This window comes from Electrona antarctica (assembly GCF_951216825.1).
Source record: "Electrona antarctica genome assembly, chromosome: 20".
NCBI lineage: Eukaryota > Metazoa > Chordata > Actinopteri > Myctophiformes > Myctophidae > Electrona > Electrona antarctica.
The window spans coordinates 8,503,400-8,515,496 of record NC_136801.1 but is presented as its reverse complement, the minus strand read 5'-3'; the positions used below and the strand labels follow the sequence as shown (position 1 = coordinate 8,515,496).

At 41.7% G+C, this 12,097-nt stretch overlaps 1 protein-coding gene across 2 annotated transcripts in view; it reads right to left on the bottom strand.

Annotated features, from left to right (window-relative positions):
• The window catches only part of sema5a (sema domain, seven thrombospondin repeats (type 1 and type 1-like), transmembrane domain (TM) and short cytoplasmic domain, (semaphorin) 5A), a 257,306-nt gene that overhangs the window by 216,001 nt on the left and 29,208 nt on the right, over window positions 1–12,097 (bottom strand). The window contains exon 1 of one of the 2 annotated variants that reach the window (XM_079489015.1): window positions 1,829–2,083. The exons of the other annotated variant lie outside the window; for it this stretch is intronic. The gene's annotated coding sequence lies outside the window, so the exon portion shown is untranslated. Of the gene's footprint in view, window positions 1–1,828; window positions 2,084–12,097 lie in introns of those variants that run through there. 2 annotated transcript variants of the gene reach the window in all.

The window sequence follows — 12,097 nt, the reverse complement described above, 5'->3', positions numbered from 1 at the left end:
AGCAGGTCTGCAGAGTAAAACTGACACCAATGTAGAATCACCAATTATATAATTTAACAGGTGCTGGAGAGTCTGTTTATTGGCAATTGGTGGCGGAGGTTTTACTATGCACTAATGACTACTGTGTAGGCATCCTTGTTCTTTACAATACATAGGACAGAAAAAGTTTGACATTTATTCTACTCAAAATAACCCGTTTCGGACTAAGAGCAGGTCTGCAGAGTAAAACTGACACCAATGTAGAATCACCAATCATAGAATCATTTAACAGGTGCTGGAGAGTCATTAACTAAAAGCCATCCGGTTTAGCACAAAGTTATGAACGTTTTGTTAAAAAAAAATCACACCCGTGTGAAGTGAGGGGTGCTCTTATCATCGTACATCCTCATGGCGTAAAATAGACACTATGCCTATTTGCTCAGACACTATGACGTAAAATTCTCCATTCATTGTCAATGGGAATTTAGTTTGTGTAGGACAAAAGTCACACCTGTGTGAAGTGAGGGGCGCTAATATATTAAAGTCTAACTCATGTTGATTAGGTGATGTAATGGTGATGTAAAACAAACATTAAATTATCTTTATTGTTAAGGGCATTTAATGTTTGACGTACATTTTCCCTTCATTGTCAATTGCGTTTTTAAAACAAAGTTTCAAAGTTCAAAATAGACACTAAGCCGATTTGCTCAGACACTATGACGTAAAATTCTCCATTCATTGTCAATGGGAATTTAATGCTTGTGTAAGACGAAAATAAAATAACAATCACACCCGTGTGAAGTGAGGGGCGATCTCATCATAATACATCATCATACATCATCTCATTCCGGCCAATCAGAATTTGTGTCTTCACCTTCGTCTTCGATGTTTGTGTTACGCAATGTTCAACTCAAAATTGTTCATTCATTGTCAATGGGATTTAATGTTTGTGTTGGACAGAGTTTGTGTTAGCACCAAAAGCTGGACATAGGAGGGGCTATCGCCCCTTAAAAAATAAAAATAATAATATTTATTTTATTTTATTTTATTTATTTTGGGAGGGGCTATGCAAATTCCACTAAATCGGGAGGTGAAACATGCTGTCTCTACTGCACTTCTCACTAAACTTGAGGGGGAACTTGGAAGACCCTGTTCTTTGGCAGACCACACAACTTCCTAGCCCCCTCCTAACCCTGCATACCTTATATTGTATTTGGGATTGAGGAGGTATTCCAAATACAAAAATGATATATAGGCCTTCACTAGGATTCCAAAAGGGGCTAACAAGTTCCATATTTAAGGAATCTAAATTATTGTTGCAATACCGTCTTCTAGCTGTTCTAAAAGAATTGGCTATTTTGCTTATACACCTGCAGCAAATAGCATAAGTAGCCGATAAATATCATGAGACAGGCTATTCAAACTGGGGGAAAAAATACAAATAAATTATAAAAACATGAATAAATAGGTCTACGTGATCCCGTGAATAGCCCAGACATAAAGACTGGTGATGGCCTGCATGCACGCTCTGTAACGTTACCAGCCCCACCAAGTGGCACAACATTGCAAAATATGACCACGCAAAACTTAGAACAGAACTTTAAACCAAATGTGATTGTAGCCATTTTCAACAACCGTATTATGCGTGTTAAATTTCCACGCGGGGGTGGTGGGCATAATTCTGGCATTTATTGTGTGATAATCCTTTCTTGATCATGATCAACCAAACATGAAACATTCAATTTCTGACATGGAAAATGTACGATTAGCCCTAATCCATTGCGCACTTATGATGCATAGTCAAATAATAACAACGTACAGTCCACTCATGCAAGATGCGTCTTCTTACCAAATGAGGTGCCCAACTCCCGTTCATCTAGTATGGAACGAAGCCCGCGAGTCTTTGCCCTAATACCGAGAGAGAGGAGTCTTCAGAGAAACAGGAATGAAGGTAAAAAAAAAATGAAAAATGTGAAGGTAAAACAAAATTATCCTCGTTTTTGTTTGTTGTCTTCAATGAGTAAAACAAATGTCCATTGCATTAACTCCTCCTCAGTCCTCATCACAGAGTGCGTAGAGATGTATCTCTCTCTTGTGCCCCTGGTCTGGTCTCCTGTTCCCCGTGGAGCGGTTTATTTCTGCTGTGTGACTGTCTGTGTGTCTCGGTCTCCACTGAGCCAGCCGTGCGTAGCTCCTCAGCTGCGCTGGATTTGAAATTGGACACCGACTGTGTCGCGCGGAGAGACAATGCGCTGCTCTGACTGACAGGGACGCGGCCGCGAGAGAAAGAAATTTAAGAAGCAGCTATAATATAGGCGAGCCGCCGGGAAGGAGAAGAGAAAAAAAGAAGAATAAGAACTTTCTCACAACTAAATTCATTCAAAGCTGCTGGATCCGACGTAAATCCTATCGGAGTGGACGTGCGTGACGCGATGTGTCAAGTGCTGCGCTGAGCGGCTCGCGGTGCTGCACATTAGCAGCAGCAGGATGTGTTGCCGCTGGCGAGAGAATCAGTGCCACTGCCCCCCCCCCCCACCCACCACGCACGCACGCGCGCGCGCAGCCGCGCACTTTGTGCGTCCACTTCCATCTCCGCGCGGAGACGTGGCAGGCAAGCCAGCATGCCTGCAGCCGCACACATCTGCCTTGCAGGTGGAGTAAATGACCTTCTAATTCTATTATTCCTATATCCTATTATTGAAACTTCATTTACTGTCATAATGCCGATGGGCCCGCTGACCCATAAAAAAAGAAGAGAGACCACCCATGCAATGCTATACTTCAATCTCAGCAGCGGGGGGAGATTGGGGGAATAAAAAGGAAAATTACTTATTTTATGTTCCACACGGGAGAAATAATAACTACATTTGGGAGACTCCACTTGCCAGAGCATGCATGATAAAAAATATAGATGATTAGAGAGACTGACTGTCTGAGAGCCAGGGAATTATAGTTGATTCTATCAAATCAAATCAGTCATTGGTGAAGACCTTATTATGTGCTATCCAGCACGAAGAGGATTAAGTAAGTGAAGTAAAATCAAATCAAACACTTTTGATTCAATAGTTATTAGATGAGAATGGCCATTCACTATTAGATGCATGTGAGTTCAGACAAGAGAAGTCTCTAAATGTTTTGATGAATTGAACATGGTGGACCCTCTTGTAAACAAGTGTAATGCTTAATTGGGTCGTCCACTCACAGTTAACAGTTTTTGTATTGAGTTTGTGCTTGAAATGTACTGTAATTCTGTCAATCAATCAATCAATCAATCAGTCACAGTCACACCATTCCTTGTAAATAAGACTTTGTTTCAAAGTGGGGGACATGGCTCCATAGCCACAAGAGGGCACCAGAGGGGCCGATATGCACACACACACACACACACACACACACACACACACACACACACACACACACACACACACACACACACACACACACACACACACACACACACACACACACACACACACACACACACACACACACACACAGCCTATATATATATATATATATATATATATATATATATACACACACAGAGTGTATATATATATATATATATATATATATACACACATATACATATATATATATATATATATATATATATACATATATATATATATATATATACATATATATATATACATATATATATATACATATATATACATATATATATATATATACATATATATACATATATATACATATATATACATATATATATATATATGCCTATACATACACACACAAGCGTGCGTGCGCGCACAGTGCACACACACACACACACACACACACACACACACACACACACACACACACACACACACACACACACACACACACACACACACACACACACACACACACACACACACACACACACTATAGAGGCTTCCTTTTCCAATTCATTCAGTTTAAACAGCCGCAGCGTGCGTTGTGTGTGCAGTGCCACTTTGATGGTAACATCTTTCTTCACTTCAATCATTTATCTCCCAGCAAGTGAACAGCCTGAGGCTCCCAGCCCAAACACTCATGAACACAGCTTTGATGGCATAATATCACAGAGACAGTCTGTTTGACAGACACATATTAATCTAGGCAACAATAGACAGATAATACGCCTCTGCATTTTCAGGAGTGCCTGGCCGAGTAGCTACTAGCGATTGACCCAACACATCTAAATTCAAATCAGGCGATTTTCATAAATATGCAGCCCCTCACAATGGGAGAAAGGTAAAGCTGAAATTGAAATTTCAAGCGGTCTTCCTTTGACACGGCATTGCCATTGATCATGGGAAACGTGCGTAACCTTTTGTTTTGTTGTCAACTGCAGAGGGAGCAGCTCTGCCTCCTCAAAACACCAGGAGAGCCTGCGATGAAGATGTGAAATGCCAAAGTTAGTACGTCGGGGCGGGACTGCAGGCTTAAACATTGTGTAGCATCTCAGGACATTATAGTAAGCCTACTGTGCAGTTTCACCCTGAACGGGTGGTGGAAAAGGTAGAACAATGCTTTTCTCAGGAGTTCACCGTCCATGGGCCCAGAACTCCTGCAGGCCTTCTAGGAATAACAGAGAGCATTCTGACTGGCTGCATCCCTGCCTGGTATGGGAACTATTCTCAACTGCAAAGCAATGCAGTGGGTCATGTGGACAGCAGAACACATCAGTGGAAGCAACCTTCCCTCCATCCAAGAGTAAGACCTAGTATGTATACAATTAATTCTGTAAGTAAAACACACAGAATAAGATGGTGGTCACCCCAACCAGGGAATGGTGTGATGCCACATGGAAAATGGCCCCCACTGGCACTACACTACAAAAGAGCTTCTTCCAGGATGATTAGACACCTGAACGAGCTAACAAAATTTAAGCTTAAAGATGTAGTGAAATTAAAAATATGTTTTTCACACTTTTAGACCATATCCGTGGTCATCATATGGGCATACCTAACAATGGATGCAAAAAAAATGGGCAAATTCTAATTTTTGTGTGTTATTATATCAAAAGTCCATAAAAAAATGTTTTATTACTTCCTGAAAACGAAAACGTGCTGCGTGATGACGTGTCGAGGCCCACGTCGATAAAAGCCAATAAAAATGAAGCTCGCCCGTTTAATTCCCCATATCTCCGCATCCGTCCAGCACAGGCTGCACAGCTGCTACTGATTACAGAAATGTTCCGTTTTTATTCCCATTCAAGATAACATCCAGACAGTGTATTACTCGGTTTCAACTTAATCACCACGTTAAAATATGTATCAGAAAACATTATAGGGTAGAAATAAGTAAACTGGTACAGCTGGCCGACAATCTGATTTGTAAACAAACACACGCCATGCGTAGTGGTGTAGCATAGCTACCGTCCCTAGCTACCGTCCCATCGCCTGAAGGGATGCGGCGCTCTGATTGGTTCAGAAACTTCAGACCGGTGTTTCAACTTGAAACCATTTTAAACTTCAAAATAAAATGTCCACCATTTCCGTTGCACTACGCCTTTAAGCTAGGCTGCATGTCCACCAATGCATTTTTTTCCCAGATGAAAATGCAAGGCGCTCTCCTAAAATCGCATCCAAAAGCGTCCAGAATTGAAAATACTCCGGGTGCCCAGTTAAAACGGGAACCCAGCAACCACCAAACCCCCCCAGCCCCTAACAGCCAATGGATAACACTGGGATCTTGTTATAGCATTCGACATGCTAACAACTAATTGCAGTATAGGTGTGACTTTATTTCAGTTTGCTAGTATACACAGATAAGACTCCTATTGTGCATGCATATAAACCATATTGTAGGTTTGATTACCAACTTCTGTGTCACATTTATTACAGTTAGGAGAGCTGAGACCAAGCTTGCTTCTCAGTATAGAGGTGTATAATGTAGTCTGTGTAACATTTTGCAAGTGTATTTCCTATAATTGTTGTCCAAGTATTGTCTTCTATCTGACATTATTTCCAAGTGAATCTGCCACTGCCTTCGAATATGATCAGTGGAGTGGTTTGACTTTGAACTTACATCAAAACATTCATACAGATCTTTCTGGCACAGGTTGTGTAAGAATATTTTCTAGGCTTGCATGTTCCTTGTCTTTGTTACATAATGACGGATTTGTAAAAATCTAAAGAAATGTGACTGTTGTAATGAATATTTATTCCTTAGACTCTCAAATGACTCCATTATGCCTCTGTTATATAGTTTAGCAAGCTGGTCCAGTCCCTTATCATGCCAAACCCTGAATACTGGGTCCTGACATGAGGGAAGAAAATCTGGGTTCTTCCATATATAATAGGAGCCAAAGGTGAAAAATGTTTGCTGCTGCAATATTATGTGAGTATGTGCCTGTACACAAAGATGCCACAAAAAAGAACCTTGAACATGCCTTTCATAAAGTGAACAATTTAGTTTATGTCAAAACAACCAAGAAATAATGGTACAAAGATGTGGTATTGATTTAGAGACTCAGAGACTGTGGAAAAGAAGGCGAGACAATTCCCATATACCGCCTCGGTTTCAGACAACGTCCTGGCTGAAATCCTTCTACTCTGCTACCACCCAGAACTTCCTAATGGGGGCCATCACTGTATATATATGGGCGTGGCTATTCCAAGGATCTGCAAGTCCCGTGGAAGGTGGGAGCACCCTCACGCATAGCAGGGCAAAATGCATTGAAGGGCAAAACAACAAGCTGTACACTCAAGACACGCTCCATATATGGCCAGTACAGAATTAATTCCATATATTGATCTGACCCCCCATGCCAAAGCACCAGCACTCGCCCAGCAGTCTGCGGTCTGACGGCACCCAGGCGGATGCATGCACGCAACCTCGCCCCTTCTCGCCCTCAGGGCGTCTTACTGGTGTTAGTATAGCATATGGAACATGAATTAACCTGCTCACCGAATGCCCAATAGAGCCCAATAGACCAACATTTTGCTGCTTGTACCTAGAGTGAAGGACAGGTGAAGTAAACATTGAAGATGCTTTGCTACAAGCAGAATCAGCTAGAGCTACTTACAGGTGTTGCAAGTTCCTCCTCTTTGGTAATCCTTGGTGGATGGATGGTCTGAGCGTTACGAGTACCAGCTGTCAGGGTCATCAGCTGGGAGCCATCCTTCCTTGATGTTTCGCCCCTTTCATCCCAGAACATCTCTGACGTCCCTGACCGTGGGGGCCCGCGGTCAGGGACGTCTCCCTGCCGCTCCCTGCAGCTGGACTTGGGACTATGCATGGCAGGGGCATCCTACTCCCTGAGCCAGGTCTGAACCTGGCCGCATACCTTCTGCTTCTTGACTGGTTGTCAGTGGGGCTAGGATCCTGCAGGGTTCCAACTGTGGGCTCTCTTCAGCCATATCCATCTTGATGTGGTCTCGGCTACAGTGGCTTTCTTCAGTTGCTTGGGATCCAACCCGATCTTCTGCAGGAAGTAGCGCACTGATGTTGCTGGGAAACCACGGCAGCCAACTTCGATGGGGAATAGGGATGCGTGCCATCCTTTGATAAGAGCCCTCATCAATCAAATCCTGGTACTTGGCTTTCTTCAATTGGTGAGAGATGCCTCTGCCTCTCACCAGGACAATTCTAAAACCCTTTAGAATCGTGTATGTTTGGCATGCCAACCAACCAGTCTGCAAACAAAGTAACAGAACAATAATAATGTAATTTTATAGGACTCCATAAAACATCTACCTGTTCTAGCGATCTACCAACCTTTCTACATCAGTTTGTCTTTAGAAGAGCTTTAGGCCTGACGTTGAAATTTAAAAAATGTCTTTTAAATCCTGACAGTTTTCTGTTTCTATATCAGTAGTGCTCAATATTTCATGTCAAGGACCCCAGAGATTATATGTAATTGGCCACTAACCCCATTTGAAAATAATTATGTTGTTCCAGGAACCTCTCAGAAGCAAAGATTTGAGTTAAAAACGTTTGCTCTGAGAGAATATATATTCAAAGTTTTGCAATCACATTTTCACAATTTTTCAAAAATAGCAGATCTACAAGCTCGTAGCGCGGCACTCGGTGCCACGCTATGAGCTTGTAGATCTGCTATTTTTCAATAGCTAAAGTATAACATAATGCTTAAAACACCAAAAGGGGTTCCCGTTTTGATTGGGTTAAAAGATGATTTGCTTAGCCTGACCTGACCCATGCTCATTCCAAAGCCTGGGAGACAAATAGAGCTATTTATCTGGCCTCAGTATGGTTTGCTTTGCTCTGGAGTGGATGTTTGAAGTTGCTTTGTGCAAGGCAGCCAAGATCATTGTAGCTCCACTCTCCACACAAACTCTGATGTAAGGTCTTGAGTGTGCTTTACCCAAGAATCAAGCATAGCCTGCTGCCCAGATTTCTGGGCCCGATCCAGATTTTGGAGAGTCCTCCTAGACCACCGATTATCAAAGTGTTGATCAATATTTTATATAAATAAATATTCAGATCAATTCGATTAAAGTTTATTTGAGATCATTTAACTTATAAGCAAACAAATAAATAGATATCAAATAGCCATCTAAAATATAAAGACATGTAAAGTAAATATGAAAAGATATATATGAAAAGAACATTTAACTTAAAGTAAATTTAAAATACACACGACCTGAATGTAATTTTAATTAACCACTTGAGCTGTATTAAAAAAGGCAGATCTACAATCTCACAATACATGAAAAATGTTGTGAGCTTGTAGATATTTCAAAACAAGGGGGGGGGGAAGGAAACAACACATCAGCTGAGCCCAATGTTAGCAACAAAGTCTAATTGTGGCCGATATATCAGCCTGAGAACCAAGTGACATCATTTATTAGTAGTAGCAACAACTGTGGTGCCTGGAAATTATGAAACGGACTGATGGTTGGGGGTTCATTAGCTTTTTGAAAGCTAATGAACTGAACTCAAGTTCATTAGCAAACCAACTGCAAAATTATACCTCAGGCGGAGAGTGTGTGTGTGTGTGTGTGTGTGTGTGTGTGTGTGTGTGTGTGTGTGTGTGTGTGTGTGTGTGTGTGTGTGTGTGTGTGTGTGTGTGTGTGTGCGTGCGTGCGTGCGTGCATGTTGCCCAGTAGAAGTTTTGGAATGTGTGTTTTTGTATGAATGTAGTGTCCATTCTAGCAGCAATGTCAAATAAGTCGACCACTTTTGTCACAAGCAACACATCTTGAAAACTACTGGGTGGATTGTGATGGAATGATGTACACCTCTGCACTCACCCAACTGATTTTAAGGACCCCATGGCTAATTGCCATATGCATGCTGTATCTCAAAATCTAAATGTACACATTTCTCACCACCTTTCTCAAAGAGGTTTTAGACAGTGTGATTGGAGATATCCTAAAAATTGTAAACAGCTCTCTACAATCAGGCGTCTTTCCAGACTCACTGAAGACGGCTGTAGTTAGGCCCTTACTCAAGAAACACAATCTTGATCCCTCTGTGCTGGGTAACTATCGACCCATTTCTAATCTGCCCTTTCTGGGCAAGGTTTTAGAAAAATGCATCTTTCATCAATTGGATGTGTTTCTACAGAACAACAATGTGCATAACAAATTCCAATCTGGCTTTAGGAAAGGCCACAGCACAGAAACAGCACTTGTAAAAGTAATTAATGATCTTAGGGTGCCTGCTGACAAGAAACATGTTTCCGTTCTTTTACTTCTAGATCTAACGGCTGCATTTGACACGATTGACCATTCAATTCTAATACAGCGTCTGGAGCACTGGATAGGCCTGTCTGGCACGGCCCTGTGCTGGTTTTCCTCCTACCTAACAAACAGAAGCTATTTTGTCAATCTAGCTGAGTTTGACTCAGACAAACACAACATCGGTTCTGGTATTCCACAAGGCTCGATTCTTGGTGCTCTGTTATTCTCCCTGTACATACTGCCATTGGGAGAACTCATTAGCAATCACGGAGTCAATTTTCATTTCTATGCTGATGATACCCAACTATATCTTTCTGTAGCTCCAGATGATCTCTGTGCTTTAGACCCGCTGTTGACCTGTCTGTCTAGCATCAAATGCTGGATGAGTGAGAACTTTCTCAAGTTAAATGAGGATAAGACAGAAGTTCTCATAATCGGTTCTAGTGAGCAGAAAGAATCGATAATAAGCAGACTTGGCAACCTGACTGTAGAAAGTAACAGTACAGTAAAGAACTTGGGTATCATTATTGATTCTGAATTTAATTTTAATTCACACATTAATCATGTTACCAAGATTGCCTTTTTTCATCTTAGAAATATTGCACGAATCAGAACCTATTTGTCACTGGACGATGCAAAAACGCTAATCCACGCCTTTGTTTTTTCTCGGCTTGATTACGGCAATGCACTTTTTTCTGGATTGCCTAAGAAAACAACTGACAGATTACAACTTGTCCAAAATGCAGCAGCCAGAGTCTTAACTAGAACTAAGATGAGAGAACATATTTCTCCAGTCTTGGCTTCATTGCACTGGCTTCCGGTTGTTTTTAGGATTGATTTTAAAATTCTTTTACTTGTTTATAAAGCTCGCAATGGTCTCGCACCTTCCCACCTACATGACTGCCTGCCGAAATATGTCCCAAACCGCCCCCTAAGGTCTTCCACTGCTGGCCTGCTCGCTTTGCCTAAAAAAATGGCAACTAAAAAATACGGGGAAGCAGCTTTTTGCTTCTACGGGCCGACGGCGTGGAACGAACTCCCACTGTACCTTCGACAGGCAGCCTCTGTAGACATTTTTAAAGCTCAGCGCAAGACCCACTTCTACACCCTTGCTTTTAATTGATTTATTTGTCTTTTTAAAAAAAGAATTATTCATGTCCTCACTGTATTGTTTATGCCCTGCCTTTCTTTTCTTTTTTTGTGTAAAGCACTTTGAGCTGCATTTCATGTCATGAAAGGTGCTATACAAAGTTTTATTATTATTATTATTATTATTATATGCATGGCCGCACGCATACATTGATTTGCATGACCCCATGAATGTTCTTCTAGCTCCTCCATACTCAGGTCAAAGGGTCAACTTGGCACCTAAGATATGTCGATAAGAATCTCTTGAATCGGCAGATTGCAGGTAGAACCCTATTGATTTCGGTACCCCCCACGACCTGTCCTGTGGTGCACTAGTTCTCAAACTTTCGTTGTGTAGTGAGTGGCCGTAGCTTAGTGGTTTGGTGTAAGGAGCAGCATTGACGCTAGTGGCTGCTAGGGGCTATTAGAATGTATTGAAGTCAAATGTATTAGAGTTAAGACAGCAGACTGTAGTCTTTTTTTTTTTTATTAAGCTACAATCCGGGATTTACTTAGATTTTTTATAGACATGACAAACAAGACATACATAACAATGACACATACACCTGTGGTATATTTTCATACCATTATACACTGCAGAGACTTAACCAAGAACTGGAGAGCAGAAGAGAATTGTGTAACACGGCAGACAGCAGACGGAGTGATGTTTCCGATGTTGGTTTATTTGCAGAGTACACTACACAGCACAGCATAGCATAGCACCTCCGATGGCCTTCGCCGTCGGGGAGACTGACCCAGTGTTAACATTTTCATCTGATTATAAAGAGACTATGTAATGTATAATAAACGAGTAACAGAACTATCGTAATGGGGTAGCCTATTATGACTGTAGACTGTAGTCTTTAAAGTCAAGGACACCAATGACAATTGAATATGATGAAATGAATCTAAATACATTTTGTATCATTCATTATCATATTCGGCAAACTAAAAGGGACAAAATATTCAAACGAAAACATTTATTTGATCATTTAGTTGATCAACAATCATTTTTACCACTTTTATCTCTCAAATGTATTCCTTATGCCAACCCACACATTTCTAGGGTTACTACTGCTGTTGCATCTTGCAGGCACACATGCCAGCAAGGAGCCCCCACAGGGAGGACAGGGTTACTACTGCTGTTGCATCTTGCAGGCACACATGCCAGCAAGGAGCCCCCACAGGGAGGACATATAGGCACACATGCCAGCAAGGAGCCCCCACAGGGAGGACATATAGGCACACATGCCAGTAAGGAGCCCCCACAGGGAGGACATATAGGCACACATGCCAGCAAGGAGCCCCCACAGGGAGGACATATAGGCACACATGCCAGTAAGGAG